Source organism: Salvelinus sp. IW2-2015, unplaced genomic scaffold, assembly GCF_002910315.2.
Source record: "Salvelinus sp. IW2-2015 unplaced genomic scaffold, ASM291031v2 Un_scaffold609, whole genome shotgun sequence".
Lineage (NCBI taxonomy): Eukaryota > Metazoa > Chordata > Actinopteri > Salmoniformes > Salmonidae > Salvelinus > Salvelinus sp. IW2-2015.
The window spans coordinates 584090-601184 of NW_019942583.1; the positions used below are offsets into that span (position 1 = coordinate 584090).

Sequence of the window (17095 nt, forward strand, 5' to 3'; positions counted from 1 at the left end):
GCCCTCCGTGACTCTGTGCTCCCACCCCCTCATGAGCTGGAAGGTGGAGCGTGCTGATTGTCCAGTCCTCGCCGGTGGAGGCGGAGCAGAGCTGCTCCTTGCTCTACGGTGTTCCTGGGCCCTTCTGGACCATCGGGGTCAAAGAGCAGGTTCAAGGTCAAAGGGCAACAGGGATAGAGCTGCAGGAGGAGAAGGAAACTCTCGCATAGGAGGCTGGCCGGGCCTCTGGGACAACGGCAGGGAAACCTCACAGGTGGTAGTGGGGTCGCTACCGATGTCGTGGCGGAAGACAGGTGGGGATGAGAGACGGCATGGGGACACAAACAATGGTTAGACCTTTATTTGACTCTAACGCTTTTTATCAATCAGAAGAAGTTTCTGTATATTACCAACCAGAAGACACACCAGACATGGGTTGTAAATAGTCATCGGTACTTTCTCTTTAAAGAGGTACAGACCTCACACCGAGATACTGAGGCCGCCCGTGTTGATGGCCTCGCGCCCGTGTTGATGGCCTCGCGCCCGTGTTGATGGCCTCGCGCCCGTGTTGATGTCCTCGCGCCCGTGTTGATGGCCTCGCGCCCGTGTTGATGTCCTCGCGCCCGTGTTGATGGCCTCGCGCCCGTGGCAAAAGTAAATAAGAACAAGGCTTTCTATGTGCAGTGCTGCGCACAGAACATATATTTAATTCTAATTCTAGTGAACGATGCAAGACCCTGTCTACTGCTTTTAAACCTACTGCTTCTAGCCTCCCAAGGTTTAAAATACTTCAGTTGGAACAGGAACACATGCAGTTGGAGGGAGCTATTTCTCATCCTGAAATATTATTATTTATTTATTTWATTTAACTAGGCAAGTCAGTTAAGAACAAATTCTTATGTTCATACCCCGGATGACACTGGGCCAATTGTGCACCGCCCTATGGGACTCACAATCACAGGTGGATGTGATGCAACCTGGATTTGAACCAGGTACTGCAGTGACACCTCTTGCACAGAGATGCAGTGTCTTAGACCACTGTGCCACTTGGGAGCCCCTGCAGAGCCTATCAGACATAAGGTGGGCCTGCAGGAAACAGGCCAGAGACGCGGTTATTCAGAGCCTGACCTAGATCCTTGAAGCTCTGTGCTGAGTAAAGCACCATAACCATAACAACGCCGAAGTCGGCCTCTGAAGCCGACGCCTTGCTCTCAAAATGGATGCTGGTGTTTGGGAACAGTTTACTAAAGAAGACGTACATATTTTCTAACTATCTGCAAAAGGATTGGATAGATGTAAACACTGCGTGGATCTCATTGACACCTGCATGGCTGAGATCAGACAGATGCACACAGATGAGGCCTACGACAAGATAGACAACACTGAGACTGGCCTGACAAAACAACGCAACAACTGAGTTTGCAGAGTAGAGAGCGCGTAAGAGGAAGAGGTTTCACGACGAGGATGCAGAGGACGACCCAATTCTGGAAAGCAGAAGGCGCTTTTTGAAGCTGATGTATACTATTGCATACTTGATGTTTTRGTGGGGCAGTTTGATATGCCGGCTTCAGAGAAATGGCACGACTATTCTCTGTGCTCAAGCCACAGCGCTATGAGCACCCTGAAGAAGAAAATAATATGCTTGAGTTCACACGTTTCTACTTGGAAGACATTTCCAAGCCTAAGGAAGTTGCGGATGAGTTCCTCTCTTTCTGCACAATGTATTCCGAGTTAACCATGGATCTCAACACTGACGCAGTCCTACCATTCCTCACTCAACACTGACTGCCAACCACATCCCCCGAGCACATCCAAATCTGACCATTCACCATAGAATCTACAAAACCATTCCCATCAGCAGTGCCGAATGTCGAGCCACGTTTCGGCCTCCTGAAGCTCACCAAGTGCTATTTGCGTGCATGAATGAGGCCAGACTTACCAACCTCACTTTTCTTTGTACTGAGCAGGAACATAGACATCGATAAAGACAAAACGGTTGACAGGTTTGCCAACATGAAAGAGAGGAGGAGGATGTTTTAAAATGTGACCTTGATTTGTACACCTGTTGGGATTATTATTTTGTTCTATTGAATGCATGATGCAGACCCGGCGCCAGAACGAATCAGTTTGTTCTATTGATTCCATGATGCAGACCCGGCGCCAGAACGGAATCAGTTTGTTCTATTGAATGAATGACGCAGACCCGGCGCCAGAACGAATCAGTTTTCTTATTGATTCCATGATGCAGACCCGGCGCCAGAACGAATCAGTTGTTCTATTGAATCCATGATGCAGACCCGGAGCCAGAACGCGAATCAGTTTGTCTATTGAATCCATGATGCAAGACCCGGGACCAGAACGAATCAGTTTGTTCTATATGATGAATGACGCCCAGCCCCCGCGCCACCAGCCCCACGCACACGCCAACCCACCTCTTCCTTCTCACCCCACGTCCTCTGTTTACCTTGACCTGCAATCGAGCCCAAGGCACCGCCCAGCACACCGACATCAGTTTTTCTATTGAAGGAATGACGCAGACCCGGAGCCAGAACGAATCAGTTTGTTCTATTGAATGAATGACGCAGACCCGGCGCCAGAACGAATCAGTTTGTTCTATTGATTCCATGATGCAGACCCGGAGCCAGAACGAATCAGTTTGTTCTACTGATTCCATGATGCAGACCCGGCACCAGAAAGAATCAGTTGGACAGGCATGTTCTTTCATGGGACCTCTTATGTGTGCACGTGCTTGTGCGTTTACAAATGTTTCAATGGCTGTAATAGTAATGAATAGTAAAGTTTTGGGAAGCTTTATCCTACCATTTCTACCGATCTGCGGGCCAGTTATGATTATTTTTATTTGCACATTTTCTCAGAACAGTTTCATTTCAATAATAACGTTTTTGTTTCTCGCAATCATTGTCACGTCCTGGACTATTAGACCACCTCAAATCTGCAGTAAAATTATACAAATCTAAAAGTTAAAATTCGACTATGCGTAGAGCACTAGGTTCTGCCATATGGACACATTGATACACCGTGATCCGTTAGCGACTAAAGAAATGAGAGAATAGAACTCAGAGATGCAGCAGTAAGCCTATAACTTCCACCGTCAGCTCAGTCAAATATATAGGCCTAAAGCCAACAAATAAAAACACTAGAAAATGTCCTGTTAAACATTCTGATTATTTCAATCACATTCAGCTCTCTATTCCGCCTGTCTGCCTCTCTATCTGTCCTGACTTGAGCTATCACTAGTGAAGTGCAACATTGTATAAAATCATCCGGCCTGCTAGCGAACATGCAACATTGTATTAACTATTCCGGGCCCTCAGAGTTTCCTGCACCAGTGAGCTCGGGACAGAAATATGTTTTTTATTACTTTTACACTGGATATATGGGATCATCAGATCATGATATTTAGCTTTTCAAACGGTTTGGTGATTATCGAGGCCGGGAGTGTTGAAAACATTTTCAGATACTGAGGAATTATAATTCGCAATGGATGTTAAAAAACAGACCTCGTTGACTTGTGTGAGGCAAAGAAAAAAATGTGTGGTGGACGTGGTCAGCCAATCAGAAAAATCAGACATTACCAAATGGGCGTTTTCCTACTTGCAGTAGATCTATTTGTCTGCTAAATGAGCACTTTATGCGCTGAAATTAATGGTTTTTGATGAATCTCTGCTCGGGTGCTGCTGTCCTTGGTGCCGACTACCTACAGAGCTCTCCCGGCCGCTGGGCTTTGTAGAACGACTTGTGCTGTCCTTGGTGCCGACTACCTACAGAGCTCTCCCGGCCGCTGGGCTTTGTAGAACGACGTGTGCTGTCCTTGGTGCTTAAAAACATTGTATTGATTCACGGCTGACTGGCAACCTGTTTTCCTTCTTTTTTTTTTATTGTGCCACCTTGTGGTCTGGAGTATTTAATCTGTGGTTACACAACAAGCTAACTGCCGACACTGGGCAGCGGTGCTAAGTACCTATCTGCAGTCAGATTTCTCTGTGTGTCTGACCCTTAACACTTAAGATGTGCATACCTTCATGAGTGTAGAGGTGATTGAACCAAAACTCCAAAGATCGCAAGCTGAAACAAATGAAAAACACAAGAGATAAACAAGAAAGGAGTCAGTTACACTGTATCGCTACGGAAACCATTACTGAGTTAGAGCCTTGCCCGGTCAGTTGTTTAGGCTATTAACAAGGCTATTGTTAAGGTTTGTGACAGTGAGAGGGAGAAACAGTACTGTACAGGAGGGAGACACAGAGTACAGGACTGTTAGTGATGACTACTAGAAGTCGGTAACATAGAGCTAGCGTACTCACTTGAGCAGTCCGAAGACGAATGCGTTCAGTCTCATACTGTGGCTGGTGAACTCTGAGTACTGGCGACAACCTCTTTGGAGAACAGGCTGTGGAGAACACGGGTGGACGGGCCTGAGGGAGGCAGGGAGGGAGGGAGGGGGGAGGGGGAGGGGGAGGGAGGGAGGGGGGGAGGAGGGAGGGAGGTCAGGGTTATAACTCCTGCATTGTAAGATGATTTATTAGAATGTTACCTGACAATAAAATATTAGATTCAGTGGTGTAGTGGAGGGTGTACGTAGGTATACGCCTCATAACCCACTTATTTTTTCAGTGGGCTTTGCGTCTACTCACTTGTTAATCCCCACTGATACGTATCAAAGTAATGTAGTGGAGGTGTACGCCGTATCGATTAATAAGGCTGATGAAATAGCTCTGAACGTCTTCCTGAAAATGTGGATCAACTATTATTTCTTCACATTGTAGATGTCCACATGGCGGTAGGCCTGTGTATGAATGTTCCCAAACACCTTTCTAAAATGCGCTGCACACATGCGAGTGGTTTCATGGACAGAGATGGAAATATCCATTTTGAAAGAGGAGGAGGGGGGGGGGGTTAAAGGGGGGGGTTAAAGATACAATAACTACCATGGGTTGCTAATACTGATTAGGATAATTCCTGTGGCTGCTAGAAAGTTGACAGAAAACCAATAGAACAGGAGAATGAATGTCTACCTGTCATGATATCATATCACTGTTTCTCATAGAGGTTTTCACAACAGGGCACTTTTTCCTTCGCTGGGAGGGCCATTTGGAAAAAATCTTGGGCAAAATTAGAGAAAACCCACTGCTCCAACCACCACTACACCACAGACTGTTTTAGTTGTATTATAATCTTACATTTCCTTTTTTTTGCAGCATTGATCACAATAATGATGTTGTTACGACCAACATCGTATTATCAAAATATAATCAAAATCACCCACTTACGTCTCGTCCTCTAATGAAGCAGTAAGGCCCGAATGGGGGTGTGGTATATGGCCAATATACCACGGCTAAGGGCTGTTATTTACGCACTACGCAACGCGGAGTGCCTGGATACAGTCCTTAGCCATGGTATATTGTCCATGTATCTCAAACCCCCGAGGTGCCTTATGGCTATTATATACTGGTTACCAACGTAATTAGAGCAGTAAACATAACTGTTTTGTCATACCCCTGTTTTGTCATACCCTTTAACATTCACATGGAGAAATCCACAGACCCACTCTAAAAGGCTTTCGGAGCCATCATTGACTCAGTGGTTCTCTCAGGACCTAGGCATTGTCACAATCGTAACATGGATCTAATTTTGGAGAAAGATATTGTGGATCTAAATGCTTTTCCTCATAATCCTGGACTATTAGACCACCTCACCTTATCAGGTTTGCAGTTGCAACTAATTATTTGCTGAGACGCCATACAAGGATTATCAAAAGCCGTGATATAAATTCTGGGACAACCCAAAGATTCCTAGATGCCCTTCCTTTTTTTGGGTAATATTCATTTGATATTTTATAAACAATACAAAACATACACATACAAACGACAACATCATACAAACATCAACTACATCACACCTGCCCAGACCCACTAGCCCCCACCTCTATCTCCAGCGCCCACATCACTTTCCACCACATGGCCTGAAACTGCACCCTTTTCCACCTAACTGAGGATCTAAACTTAACCTTGCGTAATACCCTAGATGCAGTTGCATCACTAAAAACAAAAAACTATCACAAGAAGCTAGCTCCCTGGTATACAGAAAATACCCGAACCCTGAAGCAAGCTTCCAGAAAATTGGAACGGAAATGGAGCTCCACCAAATTTGAAGTCTTCCGACTAGCAGTGATGTGCAATATCGAAAAGCCCTCACTGCTTCTCAATCCGACTACATTTCCAACCTGATTGAAGAGAATAAAAACTAAAATGTTGTTTTGATACTGTCGCAAAACTAACTAAAAAGCAACATTCCCTAAGTGAGGATGACCTTCACTTCAGGAGCAACTTCTTTGACAAAAAAATATTTGATCATTAGAAAGCAAATTACGGACTCCTCTTTGAATATATGTATTTCTCCAAAACTCAGTAGTCCTGAGTCTGCACAACACTGCCAGCATCTCGGATCAATGGACACTAAAGATTTTAAATTCTGTATCTCTTGACAAGTTGAAAATAGTTATAGCCTCTAAACCTTCCAGCTACCTACTGGACCCCATTCCAACRGAACTACTGAAAGACCTACTTCCTGTACTTGGCCCTCCTATGTTGAACATAATAATTGGCTCCCTKTCCTCCGGCTGTGTACTAAACTCACTAAAAGTGGCAGTWATAAAGCCTCTAAAAAGCCAAACCTTGACCCATTCTCTCCCTCTCAATTAAAAAAAAAAAAGCTGTTGCTCGGCAACTCACTGCCTTCCTGAAAACAAAAATAATGTTTAGGAAACGCTCCAGTCTAGACTCCATCATAGTACTGAGACCGCACTTCTTTCCATTCACGAGACCTTTTAATGGCGTCTGTCCTCGTGCTCCTAGACCTTAGTGCTGCTTCCATCACCATCGATCACCACATTCTTTTGGAGAGATTGGAAACCATAATTGGTCTACGCGGACAAATTCTTGCCTGGTTGAGATCTTCTCTGTAAGAAAGATATTAGTTAGTCTCAACTTTCACTGCTATGCAGATGATGCACAGCTGTACATATCGATGAAACATAGTGAAGCACCAAAATTGTCTACCCTGGAAGCCTGTGTTTCAGACATAAGGAAATGCTTATACTTTTATACTCGGACAAACAGAGATGCTAGATCTAGGTCCCAAGAAACACAGAGACCTGCTGTCAGATCTGACAATGAATCTCGATGGTTGTACAGTCGTCTCAAACAAAACTGTGACGGACCTCGCCGTTAATCTTAACCCTGATCTCTCTTTTGACAAACATATAAAAAATATTGCAAGGGCTGCCTTTTTCCACCTTCGTAACATTGCAAAAATGTGAAACTTTTTGTCCAAAAATGATGCTGAAAATCGAACCTATGCTGTTGTCACTTCTAGATTAGACTACTGCAATGCTCTACTCTCCGGCGACCCGGATAAGGCACGGAATAAACTCCAACTAGGGCTAAATACGACTGCTAGAATCTTGACTAGAACCCCCAAATTAAATCATATTACTCCAGTGCTAGCCTCTCTACACTGGCTTCCTGTTGAGGSTATGGCTGATTTCAAGGTTTTACTGCTAAGCTACAAAGCATTACATGGGCTTGCTCCTACCGATCTCTCTGATTTGGTCCTGCCGTACWTACCTACACGTACGCTACGMTCACAAGGCCTCCTTATTGTCTCTAGAATTTCTAAGCAAACAGCTGGAGATAGYGYTTTCTCCTATAGAGCTACATTTTTATAGAATGTTCTGCCGAGGCWTGMGAGAYACATAGACTCGGTCTCYACCTTTAAGTCTAGTGAAGACTCATCTCTTRAGTAGGTCCTATGAGTGAGCYTAGTCTGGCCCAGGYGTGCGAAYGAGAACGGAAAGYCACTGGAGTGGCGAACCACRWTTGCTGTCTCTGCTTGSCCGGCTCCCCTCTCTCCACTGGGATTCTCTGCCTCTGACCCTATTACAGGGGCTGAGTCACTGGCTTACTGGTGCTCTTCCATGCCATCCAGTTTCTGCTGTTCTGCCAAGGAACCCTGACCTGTTCACCGGTCATGTTGCCTTGTCCCGAACATGCTGTTTCGACCATCTCGCTCTCTCCACCAGGCTCCAGGGCTTATGGCCTTAAAATTATCATCATCATCATCATTACCTAGTTGTGTGGAGGCCTCTACCAGGCTCCAGGGCTTATGCTCTAATCATCATCATCATCATCATCATATCATCATCATCATCATCATCATCTTACCTAGTTGTGTGGAGGCCTCTACCAGGCTCCAGGGCTTATCTCTCTAATCATCATCATCATCACATTCATTCATCATCATCATCATCATCATATCATCATCTCATTACCTAGTTGTGTGGAGGCCTCTAACAGGCTCCAGGGCTTATGCTCTAAATCATTCATCATCATCATCTATCATCATTACCTAGTTGTGTGGAGGCCTCTACCAGGCTCCAGGGCTTATGCTCTAATCATCATCATCATCATCATCATCATTACCTAGTTGTGTGGAGGCCTCTACCAGGTCCAGGGCTTATGCTCTAAATCATATCATCTCATCATCATATCATCATCATCATCATTACCTTGTTCCTGCTGGTGGAGGCCTCTACCAGGCTCCAGGGCTTATGCTCTCATCATCATCATCATCATCATCATTACCTAGTTGTGTGGAGGCCTCTACCAGGCTCCAGGGCTTATGTTCTAATCATCATCATCATCATCATCATTACCTAGTTGTGTGGAGGCCTCTACCAGGCTACAGGGCTTATGCTCTAATCATCATCATCATCATCATCATCATCATCATTACCTAGTTGTGTGGAGGCCTCTACCAGGCTCCAGGGCTTATGCTCTCGGAATAAACTCCAACTAGGGCTGAAATACGACTGCTAGAATCTTGACTAGAACCCCCAAATTAATGCATATTACTCCAGTGCTAGCCTCTCTACACCTGGCTTCCTGTTGAGGGTATGGCTGATTTCAAGGTTTTTACTGCTAAGCTACAAGCATTACATGGCTTGCTCCTACCGATCTTCTGATTGGTCTGCCGTACATCCTACACGTACGCTACGGTCACAAGGCCTCCTTATTGTCTCTTAGAATTTCTAAGCAAACAGCTGGAGATAGAGATTTCTCTATAGAGCTACATTTTTATAGAATGTTTCTGCCGAGGCTTGGAGAGACATAGACTCGGTCTCAACCTTTAAGTCTAGTGAAGACTCATCTCTTTAGTAGGCTCTATGAGTGAGCGTAGTCTGGCCCAGGGTGCGAAAGAGAACGGAAAGGCACTGAGTGGCGAACCACTTTTGCTGTCTCTGCTTGCCCGGTCCCCTCTCTCTCACTGGGATTCTCTGCTCTGACCCTATTACAGGGGCTGAGTCACTGGCTTACTGGTGCTCTTCCATCCATCCAGTTTCTGCTGTTCTGCCAAGGAACCCTGACTGTTCACCGGTCATGTTGCCTTGTCCCGAACATGCTGTTTCGACCCATCTCGCTCTCTCACCAGGCTCCAGGGCTTATGCTTAAAATGATCATCATCATCATCATTACCTAGTTGTTGAGAGGCCTCTACCAGGCTCCAGTGCTTATCTCTAATCATCATCATCATCATCATCCTCATCATCATTACCTAGTTGTGTGGAGGCCTCTACCAGGCTCCAGGGCTTATGCTCTAATCATCATCATCATCATCTCATCATCATCACATCATCATCATCATTACCTAGTGTGTGGGAGCCTCTACCAGGCTCCAGGGCTTATGCTCTATCATCATCATCCTCATCATCATCATCATCATCATCATCATCATCATCATCATTACCTAGTTGTGTGGAGGCCTCTACCAGGCTCCAGGGCTTATGCTCTAATTCATCATCATCATCATCATCATCATCATTACCTAGTTGTGTGGGGCCTCTACCAGGCTCCAGGGCTTATGCTCTAATCATCATCATCATCTATCATACATCATCATTACCTAGTTGTGTGGAGGCCTCTACCAGGCTCCAGGGCTTAATGCCTATCAATCATCAATCATCATCATCATCATCATCATCATTACCTAGTTGTTTGGAGCCTCCAGCTCCAGGCTTATGCTCTAAATCATCATCATCATCATCATCATCATTACCTAGTTGTGTGGAGGCCTCTACCAGGCTCCAGGGCTTATGCTCTAATCATCATCATCATCATCATCATCATTACCTAGTTGTGTGGAGGCCTCTACCAGGCTCCAGGGCTTTATGCTCTACTCATCAGATCATCCACTCATCATTACACTAGTGTGTGGAGGCCTCTACAGGCTCCAGGGCTTATGCTTACTCATCATCATCATCATCATCCACCATCATCATAACCTAGTTGTGTGGAGGCCTCTACCAGGCTCCAGGGCTTATGCTCTCATCATCATCATATCATCATCATCATACCTAGTTGTGTGGAGGCTCTACCAGGCTCCAGGCTTATGTTCAATCATCATTCATCATCATCATCATCATCATTACCTAGTTGTGTGGAGGCCTCTACCAGGCTCCAGGCTTATGCTCTAATCATCATCATCATCATCAATCTATCATCATTATGTTGTGTGAGGCCTCTACCAGGCTCCAGGGCTTATGCTCTAATCATCATCATCATCATCAACTATACCTAGTTTGTGTGGAGGCCTCTAACCAGGCTCCAGGGCTTATGCTCCATCACATCAATCATATCATCATCCATCATTACCCAGTGCAAAGGGCTGCCACACCGCTCTGTCTAATTTATAGGTGCTGATTTAAATGGTCACATTGACTACAGATGCACCAAGAGCTTGTATATTCTTTCTCCCTATATTCATTGGCCAGATATGTACTATTGTCAATTTAGCTATCATCATACATGTTCATGCACATCCATTCATCACTTAACTAATCATCATATCATCCATCCATCACTCATACAGCATTTTTAGTTTGAGCGATTTGAGCCTTGGACCAATATACTCAGGCTATTATGAGTGGACTGGTATGGAGTACTGTAATGTCGCGTCCTTTGTAATAACAGTCCAAATGGCTCTTCACGTGTACCTGAGTTAAGATCAGTCGTTGCAATAGCCGTGAATTCCACTTCAGCCAGCCCCACGCCTCTTGATATATAAGCCGCTTAGCCTCACAGGGTCATGACTACATCAGCAGCATCTCTAAGTGGAGTGTCACCAATTATTGGGGCATATCTCAATGTATTTCCTTTATATACTGATTCATCCGTCAATTCATTAAAGGGACAAACAGCAGTAGAACTATAACAAAAAAACCCCTCCATGTATAACACTTCATAACATAAAACAAATTATAATATCAATATTAATGAGCCTATTTTAGTTTATAATTTATACTTTGCTTGACCAACGCATGGAGTAATAAACCAGCTATGCCATTAGGCTCGCGTTTCGTAACGTAAGGGGGGGGGACCAGGATACGAAGAAATGAGTAGTAGAGAGACTGAATAAGCTCAGAGGGACATAAATTATAAGAGGCTCATAGCAAAGGGTAATTCGAGGAGCATAGGAGAATGCAGAGAGAGACAACCAAGATATAGGAAAATAGTAACCAAAGAGAAGAGGCGGAGTAAGGGGTGAGTTGTACAATCTCAAAAAGTGTATGGTGAGTAGAGAAAGGGCTTTGCACCCTAAGTGTAAGAGCACGCTTGGAATAAAGGAGGTGGGATCAAATACAGAGATGAGATGGATGAAGGGGAGCGGGCCGTGACACAAACGTAGAGATGAGAGAATAAGGGCTGTGACCCACACGTAGCAGAGAGAGCAAAGAGAGGTATGAGAGTCCGACATAGGATGAGAGAGGAGCAGGTATAGGCGCGTGGTGCGAGTCGAGGAACGAAGACGTAGAAATACTGAGTATACCACGGGCGAGGGCGGGTGACCGCAAACATTAGAGGACGGATGATGAAGAGGAGAAGAGAGACCAGTGGCCAGCTCGATGAAACACAATTAACTAGTTTTTCATCTAGTAGTGATAGATGATCTCATTACTAGGTGAGAACCCGAAGTTACCGGAAAGTATTTAGCTATAAGACATTTGATCAATAATCACTAAGAGGCAGCCAGCCACTCCTAGTTCCCAAGGAGTGGAAACTCAAAGAGAAGAATGAAACTAGTAAGTCAGAGGAGTACTGCCATCTACGTATCCGGCTATAAGGGGTACAATCCGAGGAGCACAGTAAAAAAGAAATCACCCTGTTTATGCTGCACCTAGTTACTGAGAGGACTCCCGACTGGTCGCCAGAATCGGAGGTACGCACTATCCTAAACTCAAGCTTTGGGCTAGTCCCGGATACCTTTAATTGGGAGGTTGGTGGAGATAAACCTGAAGAGAGAGCGAGAGACGATAGAGAGACGATGATTCTTAGAGAAGAGCGGAAGAGGAGGTAGAGAGGGAAGGGCTGAGAGAATATAATGGAGCGGCTATGACTGAACTCTCCTGTACGAGACGATGGTCACCCATTTCACTAGGTTCAATACACATCATCTCTTCTAGTACAGGTAATGATACAGACGATCTAATATGTGGAATGAATTTGAACCTGAATTACTTGAATTAATGGTAAATACTAGAGATGATCAGATTTTATATGTTCATTTATGACACACAACAGCTGAGTGGTTTGGTTCTCCATTTTTGTCCTCAAGTAAATCGTAAAAACGGAAGACTAATAATACACCACGGGGCACCTGCTTTTATCTGACTGTTTTCAACCCTCTCTCTAACTTTTCCACAATGATAATCAGTTAGCTCACCAATGGGCCAACCTCAGCAGAAACCTTTCCATTCGCAATGCTGGAAAGTAAGAGGAGATATTTCTCATTATCTATCTACTTCCCAGTTCCCTACCATGCACACAGCATGCTAACTGTAATGTTGTTTACGGCATACCTTTAACAGTAGGGCTTTTTAAGATAGGGTTGGCGTCAACGTTCTTTCTCTTCCATTTACAGACACTTTCTAATAGCTTCAGAAAGCTTCTGCAGTCACTAGCGGAGTTAACGTGGGTCTTCGATTCAAAGGCCCTCAGTACCGACATCAAAGCGCCTGGAGACAACCACCACCTCAGAGAGAGAGAAGAGAGAGAGGAGAAAGAGAGTGAGAGAGAGACGAGGGCAGCAGAGACGACAGACTGCACCACGCCACTCGGGGCACCAAGCACCGCCCCACACGCCGACCACCCGCCACAGAATAGTGCCGAGAGAAAGGGATGCGAGGGCGAGAACCGACCGACCAGACACACACCACCACACACCCCCAGGATCCGCCATCAGCACCCAGGCCACACACACGCGAGAGAGACCCATCATTCCCTACCCACACACACTTGCCAGACGAGAGGCGACGAGAGCACGCGAGACGAGGAGAAAGAACACCGCGAGGAGAGAGAGAGAGAGAGCTACTAGAGAGAGAGACTGACGCACAGAGAGAGAGCGACGACCTTGATGAGCGAAGAGGGAGCAGAAGATGACGCACCGAGACGACGAGAGAAGAGAGAGAGAGAGCAGAGAGAGAGAGAGAGAGAGAGAGCAGAGAGAGAGAGAGAGGCACGAGAGAGAGGAGAGAGAGAGGAGATGGCATATCAATATGAGAGAGGAGAGGATAAGAGCGGAGAGAGAGAGAGAGAGGGATAATATATAGTGAGAGGAGAGAGAGATCATGAGATAGAGCGATAGAGGAGAAGAGGAGAGAGAGGAAGAGGAGAGGAGTTAGAGAGGTATAGAAGCAGAATGAGAGAGGAGAGGGGGAAGGAGAGCAGAGGGAAGATATAGATGAAGAGATAGAGAGACGAGGAGAGAGAAGGGAGATATAGAGAGAGAGGAGAGAACTCGCACTCCGCTGCATGCAGTAAAGGGGAAGGAGAGAGCACGATCAGAAGTGTGTTTAATAGTCTGTAGTCATAATGTAGCCTTTAATTACCTTCTCTCTCCATTCGATGTGATATGACGAAGGCTACGCTTCACGTTTAATGCATGGCTTTCTCCCGATCAACAATGAATGTAATGAGAAAATGTTATTTGAATACACATATCCTGTATATACACAAGTATGTTAACATACCTTCAATGAGTTGGCAGTCGGCTATTTCAGCCACACGCGTTGCTGACAGGTGTATAAATCGAGCACTTACAGCCATGCATTCTCCATAGACAAGCAGTAGAGATGCTTACTGAAGAGCTCAGTGACTTTCAACGTGTGCCCCTCATAGGATGCCACCTTCAACAATCAGTTCAAGTCAATTTTGGTTCTGCTGCCACCATGGCTGTTCCTGCGTTGTAGAGAATGCGACCGACTTCCGCCGACTGGTGTCCGTCAGAAGCATTCGATTAAGTGCTTTATTTCACGCGGCAGTTAGGCATCGGGTGATGTTGTAACGAGGACACAATGTACAGACGGCTTTGAATGAGATAAACGTCTAGCAGCGCTGCTGATTCATTCAACGGCTCTTGCTTAGCAGTCCGTTCGAAGTGGTAGGTATTACACGATATTTCTCCTATCGTCTACATAATGGTGTTCAGTTACGGCCTGATAGCCTGCTGCAAGGCATTAGCGTGTCAACATTGTCTGTCCTCCCGGTTGCAAACACTCCACGAGTTCCCCTAACTGCCTCCTGGAAGCAAACGTTCGGCACAATACCTTGTTCAGCTTAGTCGTCGGCGAGGCTTCACGTTGACACATCGAGGTTTACATGTGGCCGTGAGCTTGGTGATCGCATAGCACTCCGCACCCTAAGCTTAACATCACCCTGTTGCCAATACGCCAAACGTTGGGCGGACGTTGGTGTAAAGTGGAATCCCCCGTGTCACGCTTATCGTGACAGTCGTGATGGAGGAAATGGTGTTTGGTGGAATCCAGGAGACCGCTACCCTAGTGACGCTTCCTACCACATTACTACATAGTAACGCACAACATCGTTGAGTAATGGTTTGGGTGGCAAGAGGACTAAAGGTCCTGGGGGGCTGTTGTCTTCCATCTTATGTTTTAAGGGCTAGGCCACGGCCTGGTAGTCAGATCCAGACTAGAATCGAATTAGAAATGCTATCAATCAAATGCATCAGTATCTAATGTTTATGGAATAAGAGGCATGCATACTACCTGTGCAATTCCAATTCTGTGGTGGCAACAACACAGTGCAAAAAGCAGGAATCCATACAGAAATAGCGGTTTTTGAAAGTTGAAAGGATTCGATCTGAGAAGACTACTTCTCAGTAACTGACTGACGCCTTCACAAAACTGCCATGTCATCATCCGAACCTCTATTTGAATGTAGCGATCTGGATGGAAGATGTTGAATGTAGAGCTGCATGTGACGTGTAATGCATCCCGATCTGATACATCTCAGATTAGCACACGACGTCATCCAACACATGGCGTTTGGCCCTTTGGAATAGCATGAACAGCTCGGAGACTAACGCAACGATCTCCCGCTATATGTGCGAAAGATGTGTCGTCAGACATTCTAGTAGGACATACAAGCCTTTCCGCTGAGTAAAAATAGTGGAATGAGCTGTTCTAATAAGCAGCAAAGGAGGATCTCGATACACTGTTCGTCACTTACTAATTAAGAGAGATTTTTGTCCCCCACATTGAATCTAGGAATTATACGTATGTTCGACAATCAGGTGTGACTCTACGAGTAGATGAAGTCCGGTCACATTGCTAGTAGACGAGTGTAACATACGACGGTTACGAGTACACTACTATCATATCACACACAAACGGCAACACATCTCCCTATAGTAGGCTCGTTCTACCAACTCTTCCTGCTGCAGAGTCCACACAGACCGATGTGGACTGTGAGGAATAAAAGAGAGATAGAGTGAAGAGAGAGGAGAAATGCCGTAGATAGAAGGGAGACAGGCAACTACATCTGGAGGAGCTGACTCACGTCATGTGAGCAAGTAGTCTGAGCAGGAGTAGCACTGTAGTACTGTCTGCGCCAGTCTCTGCTTCACCAGCTTTGGCCGTGAGCATAACGCATCACGTACACGTGCAAGTGATAAGTAGGCAGTCAATCTCTCGATCGCTAGGATAAGCTACACAACACGTGCATCGATAACGTTCCACCTCATTACTTCACAGTATGTTGGACTATCATGGTACACAACACGTACTCTGATGTAACTTCAGCCAGTCGTGAGATAAGTATCACACCACGGTATGATCTAAGTATACACACACGTAGATCAAACGGTCACACACACACGTAGGATAGTACAGGCACTACATCCGTATCTGATGGAGGCACACACTATACATGCTAGGACAGTAGCCACCAGCAGGCGTTTAGGATAAGCCACAACACTCGACACGTATGATAAGTACACACACCGTGTAAGGATTATCAGTACACACATCGTAGGGTAAGTACACACTGACACCGTAGGATAAGGTTACACCAGACGTACGGATAAGTACACACACATGTGGTATACTAACACACATAGGATAGTACACACACACGATAGGATAGTCACTTATATCTTATACAGATTTACACCTATCGGAACATGTATATGAAAGTATTATATACACACACTGTAAGTCGGATATAGCCTCTACATCTACTCCATCTCACTCCCTCCACAGACGTTGAATAGTACACACACACGGTAGGAGAGGAAAACCACAACAACCTCGACCATAACACTCAATCTACACACCACTGGCCAGCTATGTCTTTGGACACTATACATGAAATATACACACACACACAACACACACACACACACACACACACACACATCACACACACACCACACACACACACACACACAACACACACAAACACACACACACACCACACAACACACACACACACACACACACACACACACACACACACACACACACACACACACACACACACACACACCACAGGTACGTGCACAGATAGGGTCTACCTGTGCCCAGCACCTGCCACTTTGCCCTCCAACTCGCCAAATGCCCTTTTGGGTGGTCGTGTAATTATTATAATTTTTTACATACAGTTTTTTGTTGTTTTCTTCTGAACCCACTGACCCAAGTTATTGTTTGACGTCATCAAGGTTACACTGCCCGTTGACCCTGTAC

At 45.5% G+C, this 17095-nt stretch overlaps 1 pseudogene; it reads right to left on the reverse strand.

The window, feature by feature from the left end:
* Positions 1-17095, reverse strand: part of LOC112068618 (AP-4 complex accessory subunit RUSC2-like) — a 67554-nt pseudogene that overhangs the window by 3293 nt on the left and 47166 nt on the right.